Source organism: Anopheles maculipalpis, chromosome 3RL (genome assembly GCF_943734695.1).
Source record: "Anopheles maculipalpis chromosome 3RL, idAnoMacuDA_375_x, whole genome shotgun sequence".
NCBI lineage: Eukaryota > Metazoa > Arthropoda > Insecta > Diptera > Culicidae > Anopheles > Anopheles maculipalpis.
In genome coordinates, this window is record NC_064872.1 from 33285559 (window position 1) to 33305762 (window position 20204).

At 42.6% G+C, this 20204-nt stretch overlaps 2 protein-coding genes across 3 annotated transcripts in view; both read left to right on the forward strand.

Moving 5' to 3' along the window:
• The window catches only part of LOC126565465 (translocon-associated protein subunit gamma), a 485163-nt gene that overhangs the window by 42207 nt on the left and 422752 nt on the right, over positions 1-20204 (forward strand). The gene's annotated exons all lie outside the window — the stretch shown is intronic.
• Positions 1-20204, forward strand: part of LOC126564039 (discoidin domain-containing receptor tyrosine kinase B) — a 126687-nt gene that overhangs the window by 147 nt on the left and 106336 nt on the right. The gene's annotated exons all lie outside the window — the stretch shown is intronic.

Here is a 20204-nt window from a genome sequence, read left to right on the forward strand (position 1 = left end):
GCCAAGAGCCGCGCCGTGGTGATGATGGTGTTGGCTTGATGAAATTTACTTCCACCGCTTCAAACTCTCTTCCTGGTTCAACGAAAGTGAAGGCGAAAGATTCATTAGGCCGTCGGTAATAATCGGTTGCGTTTATCATGGCAAACGGCGGGAACTAGAATGGTTGAGTGCTTCAAGAGTTTTTTTTCGGGGGAGAGAACAGGCCGTCCTATGTGCGTTTTAACGAGCGTGGCCAAAAATAAAGAAAAAATAACCTGCCAAAGAAATAAAAACTCTTTTCGCTATTCGTTCGTAGCGGGTACAGATGTTGGAAAGTAGTCGATGAGTGCTGGCACCGACTGGAGACAAGTGAATAATAATTTAGTCAAACAACCTAATCAATCAGTGAAATAGGCACCATCAACAACAACCGGTATTGGTAACGAACTATGAAACGCAGCGAAGGAAGTTTTGCAGACTGTGCGAGGGAAAGATGAGACTATGCACGAGCTGAAGGCGTCATAATTTCGTTCCCAAACGAAAGGGAGGCCCGAATAGATAAATTATACATTACCTGTATTTTGTATTTTGTTTAATATAGTTTTATATATTTTTTTTGCAGTCCTCTTTTTCGTGTCGGTTAGTGTAAGAATTTTATTTAATTAAATAGCCACCGAAAGCATCGATCACTCGTAATGGAATGTACTTGTCTTATTAAATGGTAGCCCATTTCCTAGACGTGACGGAAACCTCAAGCAACTTCAATTGATTGCAAATTTCCGACCACTCCACAACTCTCTACCACAACCCTCCACAATAAAGGTGCGATCCGGGGTAAACGGTTTGGATCGCCTCATTATTGTAAAAGACATGCACAATTATTTCAAAACCGAACCTCATCTCAAACTTTGCACCACATCGAAGCGCGCACACAAATTACTTCTCCCCATCCAATGGAAGGATGGAAGAGGCTGTCAAAGGGGGTTGAAGTTTGGTAAAGGGAATTCATTTCCTTCAATCGATTCACAACCCCGCACCGCCAGCCAAGGCAGAGTTTGGGCGGCAGAGTTGTGGGCGCAAAATTTCCCGTCAGCGAAAATGAGCTTCCAACCGCAGCCAGGAACGTTCCGTTTTGTATGTGTGTGTGTGTGTGTGTGTGTGTTTATATGTGTTCAACCAATACCACTACGTCCGCTGCTTCCTATGCTTTTGATGTGTGTGCCACCGTTGTCCTTTTGCCAACTTGCCACCTACAAATAGGATGGGCGATGATGCATTCCCATTGCTCGCTCGGTGAGAAATTTTGCAAGCAAATTTTAAGGTCCGGAATTTGTAATTTACCTACCCCACAGTCATACACACACATACACACACACACACACACACACATACACACACACACACACATAATACTGCCAACCGGAAGCTTGGATGCGGTAAACTTCTGTCCCTCCTCTAGCTTGCTGACTCGCCATCATCGAGGGCGGTTTCGAGTGGTGCCAAAAGTTTAAACGGTTCAGCGAAATATGCAGTGCGCTGTCCCTATATACATGTATTTGACATTCCTCATGGTGATGCATGTTGCCATGGAAGCTGTGATTTGGCTTGCTGCTGCATCCGGAGACAAACTTAATTACTTAAATTTGCAGCTATTCTACTGCCGTTCGTTGGTTTGGCAAGTATGCACTTGTTCGGCATTTGATAAAATGATTTCGATATGTTTTGAGTCGGGAACAGTGTGTTATTGTGTGCAACAAATACAGATTTATTTAAAATAAAAAAATGTTTATTTAAAACATGATAAAACTAGCTTACAAAAGGAAAGAGGGGTATATGTAGAGACGACGTAGAGGTTTAAAAAAACTATTAAGGATATTTTAATCAATCACAGCATCGTATGGTTTCAACAATTTAAATGACGTAGTTTGGAAAAAAAAGTAGGACAAGAATCCTCTTGCTAAAACTAGTGTGACTAAAAATAGGTAAAATGAGAGAAGGGAAGTTGAGGTTTTGGTTTGGGACTTTGCTTACTTACTTATCAGGCGCTACAACCACTTTGCGGTCTTGGTCTGTCGCAGCAGAATTCGGAACCGCTCACGGTCCCGCGCCGTTGTCCGTAAATCCGTTTTCCCGGCCTTAATGGCGGATAATTCCATGCCATCCTTCTGAGCATCTTCCTCTCGAACGCGGCTAAGAGGGCTTCGTCTGTTTTGGACAGGGTCCATGTCTCAGAGGCCTATGTGACTACTGGGACTTTAAAGGTACGATACAGTCCCACCTTCGATCGTCGCGACAGGTTTTTTGAGGTCAGATGTTTCCTCAGCATCCTAGCGCGCAAGTCCGTCTCTATCCTGTTTTTGGTGCTGACTTTTGACCCGAAATAGTTTTAGATGACTTCCTTTGGTAGGCCTCTGCTACCTGGGAGAGCCGCAGACAAACGATGTCTCTATTATCAGCGTATGCCAGGATCTGAGGTGACTTATAGAAGATTGGGACTTTACTTAAAGCAAAGAAATAAATAAAAAGTTTATGAGTGATACTTTGAAAGAATTGGAATTAATTAAAATCCTACAGTTTAAACATATCAGGATTATTTAAATGAGCAGAGCAGTAATCGTATTACTATACAACGACTAAGACACGTCAGACTGTAGATCACGTCATGAGACAATCACCGGACGACGTGACGATTTGATATTCCAGGCTTTAATCTGTACACCAGGTAAAGCCGTTGAGATAAGTATTAAAGCCTCCCTCAGTAGATTGTAGCCTGATAATTTTAGTCAGAGATGGCATTTAAAGTTAAGGTAAAATCGCCGAATTTCGATACTCGTACACAGCTTTTGTGTCTAATGAGCTAAGTCATCATAGCCTGTTCTTTGACGTGAAGGTTCAGACGATAATTAAATCGTTTAAATACAGCCTTTTCAGGATTCTATTAAAACACAGCTCTTCCTTTGCAAACAATTTAAACGTTTCATTTATACTCCATTTGTTTCATTTATACAAAACATCTTCTAGAAAGGCATTTTGAACATTGTCGGTTATCAGGCAATCGGCTTCAAGCTCTTACGATCCAATCGATAGACAAAGTTCGACGCATCCGAAATGCAGCCCTACACCACTGCCGTTTTGTGAAAATTGTACCTACCTAACCTGCCATCGATTACATCTTACCCAAATTTGAAACTGAAAAGTTACTGGCAAGGGAACGCTGGAAAGTACGGGTGCCAAAACGGATGAGTTCATTTCGTCCCTACCGAGGGAATTGCAATCGAAACGGCAATGGTAGTAGGAAAATGTAACCACACTCTGGTACCGTTGTACCTTCGACAAGTACGATGGCCCCTACACGAAAATGAATCCGAACGAGCAACTTTTTCAAACCAATCATCATACCTTTTGTGCCTCACAATGTGTTGTGCAGGTCACTGTCCCTCTACAGCATCCAGCGAAAAAGACGAGAGAGAGAGAGAGAACGCTCCGTATTGATTTTATTTATTTACCCAAAGTTTTCCGTTTAACTTTCCACCCTGTGTTCCAACCCCACATCTCCTGGGCTGGTCCCAGGAAGCCGTAACGGGGTACGATGCGCATATTTTTCCATCTGTTTGCTGAAAGTCATCTACCGACTGTTCACCCTGGCCACTATCTACCGAACACTGGCCTTCACTGAGAACTTGCTGTGAACTCTTCTCATATTTCCACATTACTAATTGCAACCTTTCGGGAGAAAGAAACAGTTTGCCCGGTGTATGTGTGTCGGGAGCCCCAGTTGTGCTCTATGATGCTGCGAGCATCTTCATTTAACGATCTTCAGACATTGTCGATCCTGCGGGCTTTTGCGTGTGCTGTCCTTCACGGCGCTTCTACGTTCGGTCAGCCTAATCTCCAACTACACATCGACGGAAATATGCTGCCATGTGTAGTGTGACTGCGACTAGGCGAGTGAGAGCGATTTGGGCGTGAGGTTCCAGGTTGTGCTTGTGGGGGATGAAAGTTATCACTTTTCATTTCATTTTAAATTTTTACCATGAATCAGAATTCCTCTCCCAAGCTTCCTGTGGCTTCCATGGGTTTGTGCAGGATGCAGTTTGGTAGTGAGAAAAGATACAGTTCCCGAAGTCCCTTAGTACCAGCGGCCACGGTGATAACCTGTTGGACGAACGAGTAAACCTCCAACCGGAGGACAGACAAGGAGTGGCACATAATTTCAATTTCAACACAACATTTGCACCGTCTGACAGTATTTGTTTGGAAGAACGGGGGACGTTGTGGGGTTGTGCACGGGAATGGTTTGTAAAATTTCCCTTCAACTCAGCCAGGGTCCTTTTACGAGAAAAGTCACGATTTCTGACTCGTACGAAGTCTTTGCCTTTGGTTTGCCGTGTAAGTTGGTGGGAGAGGAGGCTCTAGATGAACCGGACGGGCTATTTGCGGTGGGTAAAATATGCAAATAAAGTTCCTTACCCAGTTCGCTTGACCAGTACGGTATGTGTGCCTAACGTTGGTTATGGAGATAACTTTGACTTTCGTCTCTTGTGAGGCGATACCGTCTGTCATCCGTCTGCCCGGTACGGTTACGGCTCATGCTTAATACTTCCTGACTGCTAGAATGAAGGCACTATTTGGAGTGAGAGCTTCCCAACCGGCCACGCACGCACTGGCACACAAACTCACGGTGCAATGGAAACACCAAACCAATTTGCTCGACCTGCAAAGCCACAAATTGGTCGTAAAGTTGAGCTTGAGACTTTTAATTCGCATAGTCGAGTTTGGCATCAACAATCCAGCAGCATGAACTATTACCAGAAAAGGATCAAAACTTTCCTCAACTGCTACTGAAGTTTAGAGCTGAACTTGCAAGAATGTAGTTTTGTTTAACATTTATCTGACCCTGCGTTTAATTTACCCAAGGCTCCCTAACAAGCCCGATAAATCATTACGCCGATGGAGAAGTATGTACTTTTTATTATTTATCTTCCTCTAGCAAGGCCGCTAATTGATCATTACGAAGTCTTTCGAGGCATAATCATTGAAGCAGGAGTTGAAATATGTTTTAATAACTCGACACCGAATCCGATCTCCAGTCTAGCCAGCGAGAAAACCCGAAAACCATGGAACCGCAATGAAATGAGTGAATAATTTACAACAGATGCCGCTGCCGCGAACTTTTTGGGCCAAAATTGGTAACCATTTATCATTTCGTGCTCGGTAGGAACGATTGGCCGACGACCGAATGGTTCGCCGTGTGGAATCGGCGGTGCCCTATAATTTTCTTTATGGGTTCTAAGTTGCGAAATATTTGCGAGTTAATCATCCTTTGCTGAGGGATGTAAACGGAGCCATATGCGAGTTTTTATAGGTAACATAGGAAGTTTGAAATAATTTTGTTTTGTTTTCTTGAGCGGCTTACATTCTTGGTTTAATATCTTAAAACTTACAATTTAATGTACAAAAAACCGCAATTTTTGTTTACTGAAAATTACCTTACACTCTCAGCTATTTCCTTGTTTAATCTTACACTTTACTCTAGAACCCAACGCTGCCGATTAGGTTTCTGTAACATTCAGACAGCCTTCTTCAACCTCGATCGCGCTTCCATCTGCCAGAGCTCCCGCCCCGAAAAAGGGCGTTAACAAGGGCACCATTCGCAGAAATCGTTAGCCGCTCGTATGCCATTACGCGGTCCGCGTAAAGTTTGATGAAAAATTTGATTAAAATCTGAGTTCACTCCGTTTATTCGCGAAATGCAGCCGTGATGAAGTTCACAATTGGTAGTCGCGCTTCGTACGCACCGGGCCGCGCCCGATGTCTTGTTATAATTTTATTTTTAATTTCCCCCCATTTTCGTGCTTGGGCTTTCGTTTCCTTCGTTCCGTGTTCCGTACGCCGGACGAGCACATCCAGCAGACGCGCTTCAATCGGATTAGGGCGCTCGCTTCCAGCGCTGTCCGGTTTCGCAGAAGGCTCTGTCTGCTCCGGCAATGCGGTTGATTACATTTTGTGAAGATCCCAAAGAGCAAACATAATCGGTTCTGTCCCGAAAAATCGGACCCACACTCCCATTCTCTGCCGTTGTAACCTTTGCTCCGTACCCTAGAGCGCGCCTTTGCGTCTATCGATTCACCTTCCGTCGAGTCGTTTTCGCGGGGGGGTTTTTTTTTGGCCCAGCAAAGAATCGACGGATCAGCAGACCCTTTCGACGCTTGCCTTGGGTGCAATATTTCTTGCCACAAATCGGTTCGTTCCCGTTCGTTCGAGTTCAACGGAGCACAGATTCCCATGGCGCGATAGCTGGAGCCTATACCCAGGCGCGCGGGTCTCGGGTTGATTCGTCGATCCCGAGCAGTTTTTTTTTTTTTTTGGGTTTGGGGTGCTATAAATTGGCAACTTAATGAGACAGATGCAGCCTCGGTATCGGGGTCGTAAATCCGGTGCTACTCAAACTCCTTCAGGGACCGCCGTCGACGTCGTCCGCTTCGAAATGGTGCCGGCTTTGGGAACATTTTTGCACAGTCGTCGATCCACGGTCGGGTGAGGCTCGGTAAGCGTTCGACTTTTATTATGGTTAGCTGGTTCGCTTCCTTCAAGTCAATTTTTACTAAAGTTCCCGACCAGTATTAGGCTGTCTTTGTCGAGTTTCTCACTGGACTTGGATCGTTCGGTGGTTTTTATATCGGTACCATCAAAATACATCATAAATGTAATGAAATTTGCGATCGAGAGCGATTCCGTTGCTGTCGTGATGAAATAATACAAACGCTTTATGATCGAGTGCGTGTGCACGTTGCAACTGTGGGAAAATTGGTGCGTTTTGCCATGCCGACGAGTGCTGTAAGACTCACTATGGGACATAAATAAAATTAAACGCTGATTTTTCTCTTTAATTGTTTGAGTTGCATATGGATGTTCCGTTTCAACGTCCGCCAGCCATCTTGATTTTTTTTAGGTCTTGCGAAACATTATTTAAATTCGCAAATGACTTTAAAATGGAATGATAATAATTTCTGTTAATTTTATCACGGTCAAGCAGAGCTATAAAATGTTGGTTAACAGTACATGCTATTAGTGAATCAATGTTTAATGAACAACTTGTAAATTTTTGTGTGCTTGTTTCACAACACTTATGCGCAGATTGTAGGCATTTTGGCGAAGATTAATATTTTCTTGTGTTCAAATCACGTTCTTGCTCCTTGACAAGGATGATCTTTAGCAAGAATTTTTATGGTTGAATTTTTTTTATAAACATTTTTCAAATTTAAAAACTAAAAATATAAAAATCGATTCATCTTCACGTGCTCGCCTGTAGGGACCACCAAGCAAAGCCACCAACAGTTATCGATCGATCGGTTTCCTTCTCGGCCTCGTAACTTTCAAACCGGCGACCGATAAATCACGTAATTGACAAATGGGAATAAAGGAATTCCACAAACCGCATAAAAATAGGATCAACCCATGCCTTTTTTCCCCCCTTCGGATAGGCTTCGGCCCCACAACAGTGTTGAGCTTTCGCTTTCTCCGTCTTCTTGCTGCAAATGGTTCTGTTCCTCAGTCCGCTCAAACCGTGCAGGAAACGTACGGTGGCAACCCTTGAATTATGTTTGAGACCGGTCAAGTGTCATCTAATATGAATCATTTATTTCAATTTCCCGATTCCCCGGACGACGTCTTACGTTTCGGGTACGGGTGGTAAAGGTAAAGCCACCGCCGTACCTCACACACGGCCGGGTAAAGGTTGGCTTTTCCGGAGAGTGTTTTCATTTGCCCGAAGGTTGGTTGGTTGGTCGATTTTTCTTTAATTCAATTTAATGTTTCTTTCTCGAGCATCGATTACCGATCGATTTTACTTCGTGTGAGCACGAATCCGCGTAACGATTGTAAACAGCCTAACGTCCCATGATGATTCTGTGCGATTCTGAAGTGTTTTAATCCCTATAAGATGATTCTTCCGGATTTTTGTTTTGTGTTTCAAAGTAAAGATAAGGAATTTTATTTCCAGTAACTGATTTTTGTGAAAGGGGTTTTAAATCCTCTTTAGTTTTTAAGCTTCATAAAACGAAACCCATTTGCTCATCCAGCTTCACAGAACCGTTTTTAATGGAAGATGAATTTTCTTTCCAAAGTTGTTTTTGACCAATGCAAGAAGTATTCCATTAATATCTTAAGAAATAAAAAAGAAGCTCAAAAAATACCGATCCTTTGTCCGTCGTGGCCCGCTGGCCAGGAAATGAAACCATGATGGAAATGCTCTTTACTCATCGATGCGAGATGAATTTCAATGAGCCCCGGCTCCATCGCACCGGGCCTTGACTGGCTGGAAAAGGTTAGCTTGTTAGTTCAGTAAAATGTTCACGTTTATAATATTTTTATCGCAGTACGAGTACTGTGGCCTGGTGCGTTGCGTACCGGGGAAGCATAACATTGTATTTATGCTTCCAACAAACACTTGCAATTGAAGCGGATCATACATTTGCTAGAGCTCCCCCGAGTACAGGCATTGATCACTATAAGAATGCAACCCCGAAACAATCATCATTTAGGTATCGTAAAAACTGGAAGGGAAAATGGTGTTTTCACCTTTAACCAATTTGCAATTTCCTGCACTTTGAAACTTCACATCGATAAAGGTTTTATATCTTCGTCGAGCTCCGGAGCGCACATCAATAATATGAAAGCTGCAGTTATGCAGTCAAATAGTTCCATTTTCGGGAAACTAATCCACCGTTGTGTGGAGTGGATTATCGCAGATCATTCAATTTGGTTCATATTTTGTGTGCAATTTTTGCTGCTCTCAGGACCGCTCGAAAACACGCGAATGAACGTTGAACCGATATAAAAAAAAATATAGGGAAACTCCCGCTGGAACTGCCCCCAATCGTTGTGTTTTATTAGTTGTGCTTTTTTAGTATGAGGAGAATAAAAACAACCAAAGCAAGCACTCCGAACCGTATGCACATCGGTGCGGGTATGTGTGAAAATCGTGACGGCTTACTGATGCAATCGATGGACGTCGGTTGTCGGCGAGTAACGTCGCTTTTGGCGGCATCGGCATCATGCTCCAACTACAACTCCGATTACTGCACCAAATCCCGAAATGCAGTTGCACGCTGCTGCTCCAATGACATTTCAACCTTGTCCGCTTCATCCTACCCGTGCCCGTCCCTGCACCGGATGTGTCCTGTTTCCGCCGAGCGTCAGTCATTTCAACGCTCCGCTGTCAGGCGAAAATCAATATTTTATGTCACTAGCTGACCTTTTCCTGTGTCGTACGTTACGTGCTCAAGGGACCATCGCAACCGTGTGTATGTTTGCGTTTGTGTGTGTGTGTGTGCAATCAAATGGCCAATTCTGTTTTCCCCGTTGACGGGCGGTGGCAAAGCAGGATTCGCATCGAAAATTCTCTAGCAAATTTGACGAAATTTCGGCTGCACGATACGCGTGCTCGTACGGCAGCATTTGCATATTGCAGCCAATGAATCATTCAGCAGCTGCAGTGACCTAGTTGCAATTGTGTGTACTTGAAGAGGGGTTAGCATATTGAATGTAGATTTTTTGTGTGTTGGTTGGAGGAACTACAATCTCCTCGTACATGTGATCTCGAACATTGGGACAGTTAATACCATACTGAGTTTAGCGTTACTATCGTTAAAAATTATATTCGCGCTTTGCAATTAATAAAACGAAGCTGCTTTTTGCCTATATACCTTCGTAGAAATGAAAAGGATAAAATAAACCCGCATAGACACGCATTACCTGGTGGAAAATGCCTATGAGGAAATATTAAAATTCTTGCCCAAAATATTTCCCGCTCGCCGTAAGAACTGCTTCTCAAAATCCCGCGATTCCTCGACCAATGGGTTGGCGTAGAAATTCTTATTAAATTTTTAATGTTTGCCTGTACCTTTCCTTCCCAGGGAGAGAGGGATATTGTTACGGGGATTCAGAAGGAAACGCAAAGAGAGTATTTGTAAAAATTCAAAAATACCAAGCTCTACCTTTCGTGTAGCGCAGTCAGGGAAGAATTGCCCGAACGTTTTTACACGTTTTACAAAAATATGCTAACCAGTGTGTGCGTGTTTTTGGGAGGTTTTTTTTTGCCAACACGTTTAGATGCCAGCCAACAAACTTCCCCAACGCTTTCGTGCATGATGGTGTCTTATCCTTGCTATCAGGGTTTACATTATCGTTTGGTTGGCCGGTCAAAATTTTTCCTTCTGGGTTGGTTCTGGGTTTCGTAGAGGAAAAAGAGCGTAAACGAGCGTACCTGAAATATTTGGCTTGTTTTTTGTGCGCTTGAATCTAAGGCCCTAAATTCCATGCTACATGAAAAAAAAATTACAAAGAAGATGTTTCCGGAACTAAAAATAACGTTAAATGAATCGTTGTAATTTTGATACAAATTCAGACTCCTAACTTTTTCTCCAAATGTTTGAGATATCTTAAAGCATTGCTACGGTTTCGCATGCCCAAGTTTCGCAATAAAAGCTATATTTATTGCTAAAATCACCACTAAAATTCCCAGTGCTGTAGCTATGGCAAAGCAAACATTTTAACGGCACGCACACACGCGTCACCTGGAGTGTATCGAACGGTTTTCCGGTAATTTATTCCTGTTTCCCACTATCCACTATCTTCAAGCAGTCGACTGAATTCGATAGATTTTCCCCCAAACAGCATACCTTTACAACGGCGAGATTTCAGTTTTCCAAGAGGGAGGAATTCGTACAAGCTTTGCGTATCGAAGTGTATCCGTATTTCCAACGCTCCAGCAACCACCACTCCTGCCAAAATGCCATAAACAAACCCTCGTTCCCGGTATCGTGTGTTGTCTTCTTAAGAATATTTCCTCACAAAACTCCCCTTCATCACCGTGCTACCCAGCCGTTCGAGTATCGGATATCGTTGAATGCGAAAAAAAAAACACCGGAAGGCATTCGCTCGCTCCCTACAGGTGATTTGTTTCATTTTCCAACAAGCTTGATATTCGATTTTCAATAACACGACGGAGACAAACCACCCTGCTCCTAGCAGAGGACGACACTTGCCGCTTTAGGGGTAGTTTGACTTGTGATTGATGACGACGAAGACAGCGCGATTTTCAATAGCGCAAGGTAGACTTTACTGTCGTTCGATTGATATTTGAGTTTGGTTAGAATGCGAGATAGCGTGCTTACCAAAATTTTGCTTCAAGGCATTAAGCGTCGTCAAATATCCGTGCTCCGAGAAAAACGCGACGCAAAAGTTGAGGGGAGGGAAATTTTTCGGTGGTCTGATCTTGCATGAATACAATTTGACAAATGGCACACAACCCTTTCTATTCGGCTGCTCCAGTCCCACTTTTACGGCAGCAGCACGCAAACGGTGCCCTCCGGGGGGCTTATCTCTTTGCCTGCAGCTTATTCTTAAAGAGTTTTGTGTTTTTCCTGTGCTAAAGCAGTTACAGTGTTCGGAGCAGCTAGTTGGATTAATACCGATACCATGATTCATAGGGATGGTTGCTGAGAAGCGTTATGGCTCTTCGCACGTAAGATAAATAGTTCGATTGAATTTTAAAATTCATAACTTCCAGTCATGACATGGGTAAAATTCAATTTATAAACAGCATAAATTTAAACCCACTCTCTGTCCAAGAGGTGCCATTTCTTGTTGAGAGATGGGAAGTTAATGGGGTTTGGTTCTTTGAGGAGGAATAGCAATTGACAAGAAAATCTAGATCTTGATGAGAAAATGCATACATTTATTCTCTCAACTACAAATATTACAGTACCTTTTCAAATATTCCTTTAATATCCCCATATGCACACTGCCAACGATGCACAATTGCTGAAATTGCCACAAACTGCAACCTCCGAGTCTCATCCGTTTCGCGGAAGATGTGCCGTGTCCAGCCAAGAAAATGGACAGAAACAACACAACGCACCAGTGGAAAAATAAACTTCACGGAAACTCCAAAATGAACTTCATCCAGCCAACTTTTCGCGCTGCCAAGGATAAAGCCCTTGTCCCGGTGTTTGACCGGTTTTTGAAGAGCTGCATCCACAGTTGAGGGCGTAAGTTTTCTTACACTTTTCACGTCAAAGCGCTCAAGCTTTCGCCTTTGCTTCGGTACGAAAGCAGAAATATGGAAGGAAAAGTAAGGGAAAACTCCAAGCTGGAAAGTATATAGTTCATTCGCCCCGGTTTATGCTGGCGCGTTGCTTTGTCGCTTGCTCGCTTCTCTATAATTCATGTTTGTGGAAGAATAATAAATCACTGCGTTCAATAAAAGTTTCCACCACTTTTAAAGCAGCAGTGTCTTGCTGCACACCGAGTTGAATGGAAAGTGTCCGTCTTTAGGTTGCGACAAAACATTCCATACTCGAACACACACTGTTCGGGAGAGTTGTTGTTGCATTTTATCGTTCTCCAAAAGAATTTTTGGGAGACTAGAAAATGGGTCGCGTCAAATCATTATGTTGCAAATAGTATAGGGCGAAAAGCTGGTTGAAAGGCTTCCCAACATCACCACCACCACCTGCTTACCGGTGGGCAAACTTCATGATATACGGCCCAATAAGAAGCAGTTGCAGTTCGCACTATCAGCTTGCGCCCCATCAGTATGGCACGAAATTGCAATAACTATACATCATCTCTCATCGCCCGGGAAGTGAATATGAAAAAAAACTCAACCGGGCTCCGAGATAAACGGCTGGCGCTATCCGAAGTGGAATAAAATGTAGTGCGAGCGAGTGGTAAGCGACCGGTAGTAGACCAGCTCTTCGTCAGCAACTTTTCGCACTCGCCAGGGTTGGCCCGTGCGGCGGATAGCCGACGAGCGTATGATGATAAAATCGACGATAAAGGAATCGATTTGGTGTAATTTAATAAACGATGCCGGAGCTCGTTTTTAATGGGGTGTCTGGTCTGGTTGGGGTGAAGTTTTGGGGAAATTGGTTTTATGCGCTTCGCTGGCCAGAGAAGGGATGTGTTTGTTTAGGTTTGCGTGAAATGTGTGCGTATGTGTGTTGTTTCTTTTTGCTCGATCTTGGTTTGTTTTAGCTAAATGGTCAAACGAACCGCCCGAATTCTGGCTGAATGAATGTAAGCAGCGGTTTTTCGATTTTGTTACGTGTGGTGTAGATTAAATTGTGTTCGCATTTTCTAAACAAATCGTAATTACAGGGTTTCTTGGAGGAAAAAGTAAAAGATTGTTATAAATTTTCTGATCGATCGTCTTCATTGATCGTGCATTTTGAGGATGCTATTTAAATTGAATACCAGTTAAAAAATAGATTTTTTTCCTAATCGTTTTCAATTTTTGTGATGTACCTTTGACTTTTTTTGCGCAGTAGAAATTATATTTTTTTTAGATTTCGCCTGTTTGGTATTTGTTTTTTTTTTGTTGTTGTATGTTTTAAGCTGACGAACAAAACAATGAAACTACTGTTCTATGCTTTAAGTTATTCTTAGTTATCCATGATGCTCATGCTTTCGAAAGATTAATAAACAAAATAAGATATTATTAATGGGACTTAAATATAAGAATTATTGTTAAAAATTTGTCAAAGTTTAAGATGTCAACGTAAGGTGCAGAAAATAATTAAACAAATGTTTGTTTACGATTTTAAATTGGTCGTACTTTAATTTCTTTTTCTTACTTATTTTTTTATGCGTTTTCAACGAAACTAAATCAATTTTTAGCATTTTGAAAGCCTCAAAAAAGAAGGTTTCATGCTTAACCCATCAGACGCTAACCCTGCAACGCATAAACATATTGTCCATTTGACGCACGTAAAAAACAAAACGCTCTCCAGCTGGGCAAAACGGCAATCGAATTAGAAATGAAATCAGCTACCGACAGCCACATGCCCTTCTTCCCGCAAAAGAAGCAACATAAAACACTGGACAAGAAGAAAACGCCCGAAAACGAGATAAAGATCCAGGAATAGAACGGAAACACTGACCTTGATCGCCCCGTTAATGGATGAAGTTATGTTAATTTCCGTCGTTTTTTTTTTTTTTGCTGCTCCATTCTTTCGACACCATCTCTTGACATCACAACACAACATACCCTTTTCGGTTTTGTTGAAACGGGTTTTTCTTCTGCTAAATCGATACGAATCCCGAAAATCCGGTGCAAAACGTATCAATGCTTAACGGGGGTACGTTTCATCGTTCACCCATTTGCCGATTTGCTAATGATCGGACACAATGACCCGATTTGCGAACGATTGCGGTGTGATGTGAGCTACCACTTTATGCTTTGAAGCAGCAGTTTGACAATGGTTTGGAGTTCCTTTTTTTTGTTGCTAATTGGAAAACCTAATCAAAACGGATAGAAGAAAAGACATGCCGCGGTCGCAGAGCAATTTTTTTTTTTTTTTTGAGTTGGTGAATTTGCATTCGATAAACGCGAGCAAACCTGCTCCGAGTAGCATAGCCAGCGATGCCGTTGTCTCTTCAGGAACCAGTCGTAGCAGCGGCAGCATAAATTTGAGCTAATTAGGGATTACATTCATAAGCGGACGTTTATGACCATGTGAACATTAATCGGGTTGAACTTTCGGGAATTTGGGAAGCGCAGTGTGACGGTGCCAGTGTGCTCATTTCTCAAAGACGGTGGAAAGATCGAAACGGGAACAGGAATGCGTCGTCGGGCATTGAAAAATTGAAAGGCTAACAAACTAATTGATTCTTCACATGAAACGTTCTGCATGAAAACAATCTTTTCCATTTCCCTGGCAGGTGAACCCGGGGACCTGGTGGTAAAGAAAATTGCCTAAGAATGTTATTAAATTAAGACCGGCGTGAACGTTGACGATGCTCATCATCATCATCATAATCATAGGCACGCCTAGCTGTTTTGTTATTTTTAATCTAAACTGCTGCGGCTGCGGCGGCGCGGCTGTGATGTTTCTATCCTTTCACCATTATGCTTTTACGTTCCGCTTCTTTGTATTATTCGCATTTTGTTTTTGCACCAAGTGCGACGGAGAAAAACAATTGCTCTTCTCGGTTTCCTTTTTTTTGCTTTTCCCCATTTTCCGAACCTTCTTACCCAGTGCCAAGTGGGCAAATGCAAATTAGTGCGGGAGCAATTATGTATGCAAATTGCGGTTTCATAATACGCTTATGTTTATCCGTCCCACTTTTCCTCGCCCGAAACCGGTGCTCGATGGTTGGGACCCAACTCAACTCAACTGAACGTATTTGAAGGTTTTGAAAAGAAAAACAATAACAGAACAGGAGGAGAAAACAACTCGAAGCGACTCGAATGAGACGCTTAAAGTCAATTGTTTCACAGGCATAAAATAGAATTTTTCAGTTTGGAAGCGATTTTCGGTACCTTTCGCTGGAGGTTCTTCTCACGGCTGGATGGATTTGGGTGGAGGATTCTGAGCTTTCTAGGCTCTAGCTAATGGCTTTTGCTATCATGATAATGTTGTGATAGCGCTCAGTAGCAGACAAACGTTCAATTTTGGGCCTCTGGTCTCTGGGCCGAAGTTATAGAGTGAAATTTTCCGCACGTTCCGGGTAGCTGGTGTAAATCAATCAAACTTTTAAAATCTCATAGTGTGCGAGCTTGCGAAAGTACCAGGAGTTGTCTCGAAAAATACCACCAGTCGCTAAAAGCTGATTTGCATAATTATGATGTTCGCTTGTCGCGGTCACCTGACGCCATCGCTGAACGGAAAAGCTGGACACTTGCAAAATTTTGCAAAATAGAAACAAAACAATGGAAAACAATCAGTTTCCCTTGTTCCGGGAAAGGTAAACTTGGACGTAAACTTTGTACCAAAAATACACCCCCCCATCATGCTTCACCTAAGTGCTGTGTTACTTCCACCGCTCGGACGAATCACAGTTTGTGAAGAAGTAAATTTTCTTTCCCATCCGGTAGCACAGTAATCTTACACGACGCAACATCCCATCAAGCAGTGGATTCAGCTTTTAAAGAGCATTTACTTGAGCGTATTTCTTCTCGGAGGGCCTCCGGACGCGAAACAAAGCAAATGCTGATGAAACAAACGAAGCGAACGGGGTCTGCCACGGCTAGAATGGAAGCTCACAAACGCACACACACCGACACAGACAGACAGTTGCCAAAAATAAGTTTATCTTGCAGGAAAACCGCTACATTTTCCAGCGGATGGAAACTCACTCTTGCCTGTTATCTTTTGTGCCGGTGCAAGCATTTTCGCTTTGTGTAATGTTCTTACGGCGAACGGGGATGCAACCAGCGATGGGCACACTTTGATGATACCTTCCCATTGCACCTTGCTGCAGCAAGGTCGGGAAGAAAATTTGGGCAAATGCATTTGGCTTTGATGTACTCGCCCTGAAGATATAAGGATATAAATAAAGTTAGCTTATTCAAAGGAGAAAATGCAATATGCATCCATACCCGAGGATAGAACTGGAAAGATTCCTTAAAAGATAGTTTTGAACTTAGTTATGAATAGTTTTCGTAACTTTCGGAATAATCTCTTTCAAAGAGCCAGCGTTTTGAATTTTGATTAATAATGTTTATCATAAATCTTACAAAACTTACATTATTTTTTAGCAAGATTCAGCTCTATATCCTATAGTTTTCGATACAAACCATGACTGATTGGCTGCAATTTTCCTCATCAAAGCTACATGGTTGACTCTCTCTCTCTCTCTCTTTCTCAATTGCGAACCAATATCGCACGACATCCGATTAATTTCCTGTCCTCCTTAGCGAGGTCCTGCGGGACCAACAGAAAGAAAGAAAAACAAATTGACCCAGAAATTAAACACTGAACTCCGTTCCTCCGTGCACGATCCTGCGACGGGTATAATCAATTGTACGAAACCACCATCGTCCCAATGCTATGCGCCTCCATTTTTGCACAACAAATCTATTACCCAGGCACCCGGAGATGGGAAAAATATTAATCAATAAATTCGACCACAATTTTCTGCACCTTCTGGTGGTTCGGTGTTTTCGTATCGAATTTCCGAACGTCCCAATTTGCGGGTGCTCTTTGTGTGTGTATGTGTGTCGGCTGGAACAATGAGATTTTATTTCGCCCGTTCTCCTTGGCTAAGCGATGAACGAATGTATTTCTCCGAGCCCCAGAGTCAGTTCCAATCGACGGGGTGGGTGGTTTTTCGAGCTTGGTGGTGGTGGTGGTCAAACCAATACATGCTTGTTTGTGGTGTTTGAAATGGTCTGGCAAAACACAAACCAAGGGTGAAAAAACATTCCCAAACATGCTTAATTTCCGCCATTGTTTCCTTGTTGTGTTCAGTGGGGCTGGTTTGCCGCTCAATTGAGGACAAATCTGGTTTCTTTATTTTACGACCGATTGGCTACGTGGCTGTATATTACCGGTATTGGTAAATCCTATTAATCTCCTGCGGTAACATTTGGAATAAACGAGTGGTGCACGATTGATGCGAATGTTTGCAAAAAATACTTCAATGAAGTACTCGAGGTACAAAAACAGGTGAATCGCTTGACAAGTTGAGGGATGTTGGAGTATGTAGTTCGGTACATTGAAATATGAATTTGAAGAGAAAAGATATTTAATTATTTTTGTTTCGAAATTTCTTATTTTAGGCAACTTGAAACTAAACAATTAGTATGAATTATCATGTCATTAAACTTAGTAATCGCACCGCAGGAAATAGTAACCTAGTTTGACTATATCCACTCCAAGAAAAATAAATTGATCTAGCTTTAAATATAAGTCTTGAAGGGAAATACATCAATCGAAGTACGGAATTGAAACTTTACAAGAACGATACATTGACTTGGAGGATAAATCGTGTAAAATCAATCATGGATAAGGCTAGATTGCTTTGTAGGTTCTTTGATTATAAAGGGATGATGTGTTGGTATGTTATGACACTTACCTAGGGGTTTTTTTTTTTGCATCCAAACGATTTTGGATTTTTCCTACTCTTCAAGAGGGGATTTTTGTGCAGAAAGGCTTGAATTGAGTGTAACATAATCATGGCGAAAATATAAAAATACCTGTTGTGTTCAGCGTAGAACACAGTTCCATACCAGCCCTTCGTATATTCGCCCAACACACATTGTTCTAAATTTAAAACGTTGTAGCTACATGTGTAGTTCACACGTCTAAGTGTTTCCTCCCACGAGCAAACCATCTTATTGGCCTCCGGTAAGCAACTAAAAACTCCATGCTTTCCACCCATTCCCAAGGGTTGGTTTCGAACGGTGAAATTAAACCTCCACGCAATGTCGGGGAACGGTTTGCTGTCGGTTTGTTGGTGAAAATTGCTGCACATGTGCAGCCCACCCAAACACACACAGACACTCACTCACTCGTTGCATTGCTCATCAGAATACAACTTTTTGTTGCAGCTGAAACCGCATCCCACTCAGAGGATTCCCCCCGCATGTTCAAAGGCAACTAAAGTACGGCCTCAAAACCCAAAACCACACGCGTTGGTTCAGTGTTTGGTGGCAGAGAAAACTCTCCGCGCTTTTGCTTTCCCTTGTATGATTGAAATTTTTCCCTGTACACATTTGTTCACTCGTGCATCATCGGAGGTGCTTGCTGCGCTGCTTGGGCAGAAAATTTGCACCTCGAAAAGGGAAGAAACCTCACCAGCAATCGGAATGCAGTTTTGGCGCAAAAGTTGGCTGTTACCTGGTAAGCTCTTACAAACTGCATCCCAACGCTGGACATCCGCATAGAGTACGAGTACGAGAACGTGTGCACGGGCAAGATAATGTTTTCCTAACAGACTTATAAACATGTCAAATATTTCTTCACATACCGGTTGACTGCGCACGTAACCAAGGACCATGCCGACCAGCTTTTGCATCAACGTCCACCGAAGCGAAATGGTGCAACGTTGCAATAATACCAACGACGATCGTCACTTCACCCCTCATAACCTGCCGTTTGTGCAGCCTCAAAGAATCAGAAACAAATCAGAAAAGTAGCGCCAGTTACGTGTGTATATATGTGTGTGTGTGCAGCTGCCAGACAAGACATGCTGCAGCTAACGTACCGGGGCAAACACTCGGACATTTGCTAAATACATTTTCACAGAAAGTATGATCGTGTCGAACGGGTCTAAATGCATCCACACAGTCAACCTGAGGCTTAAGTTGTCCTCGTCGTCCCTACGCAGCCCGGCAGGACCTGGTGGATGCCGGGAGGAAATCGGCAGGACCAAACAAAGACGCCATCTAGGCGCTGTCGTTCGCTTACCGCTTCCGTGGTGCCGCCCTTCCGTAATTGCATAGTGTGCTGGTTCGTCCGTTTGTCCTGGATTTGCTGTCCAGATTTTCCTGTGAACGCCCAGGGATGAATGTCGCAGTGATTTGACAAAAGGCCGACCAACCGGTCTCCCGATGTCGAACAGGCCAAGCCTTGCCAGTCAAGCGGGAGTAAAGTTTGTGCAAATTACTGAAACAATGGAAGTAATTGGAATGCTGTTTGCGTTTGTACATGCTCGGTTGTGTTGCAATGGTAGGATTATTTACGTAATTTTTAACACCGTACAGGAATTGGAAGGTTTCGAAACAGTTGAGAACCGGGCAATGCAAGAGGAAGCTTTTAACCGCAATTGTTGTCTTTTGAGCTCAAATTGGCTGAAACTGTGACACAATGAAAATGGAAAACATTATGTCGGTCGCTACTTGTGTGCGTGCGTGTCTTGTTAGATGATATTTTGTATAATTTGGGTTCTCCAGTAAATGGCAAAAAATTAACACAGACTTTATTGCGAAATATTTATGTTTTTGGAACTGTATTTGTTTCTCTTTTGTTTTTTTTTTGTAATTTTTCGCGCTTTCGTTTCTGTTTTTATTTATTATTACCTTTTCTTATTTATTTCTTGTCATTTCATTCACAGTTCCTTTATTGCCTTTCCACATAAAGTTTTCTGTTGTTGTGTGTTTTTCTTTTAAAATAACCTTTTTTCTCAATGGCATTCTTTAATCAGCACTTTTCTACTGCCTATTGCGCATACTTCTGTCACAGGATAAAAAAAGGACTGAGCAAAATCACGTCACATCCCCCGAAAACAATCAAACACATTTCAGACGATTGTCAAATTTTCACATACATTTCAGGCAAATCGTGCGTAAAGCCCAAAACGTAGAGCCCAACAGCCTGCAGACGCTCGGAAGAAGCAACAAAAAAAAGGGTTTCAATTTGATTGCCATCCGTCCGATAGGACACTAAGAGCAAAAGTTGTTTATGGGAGTTCAACCAAAAACTCATGGAGTTCGT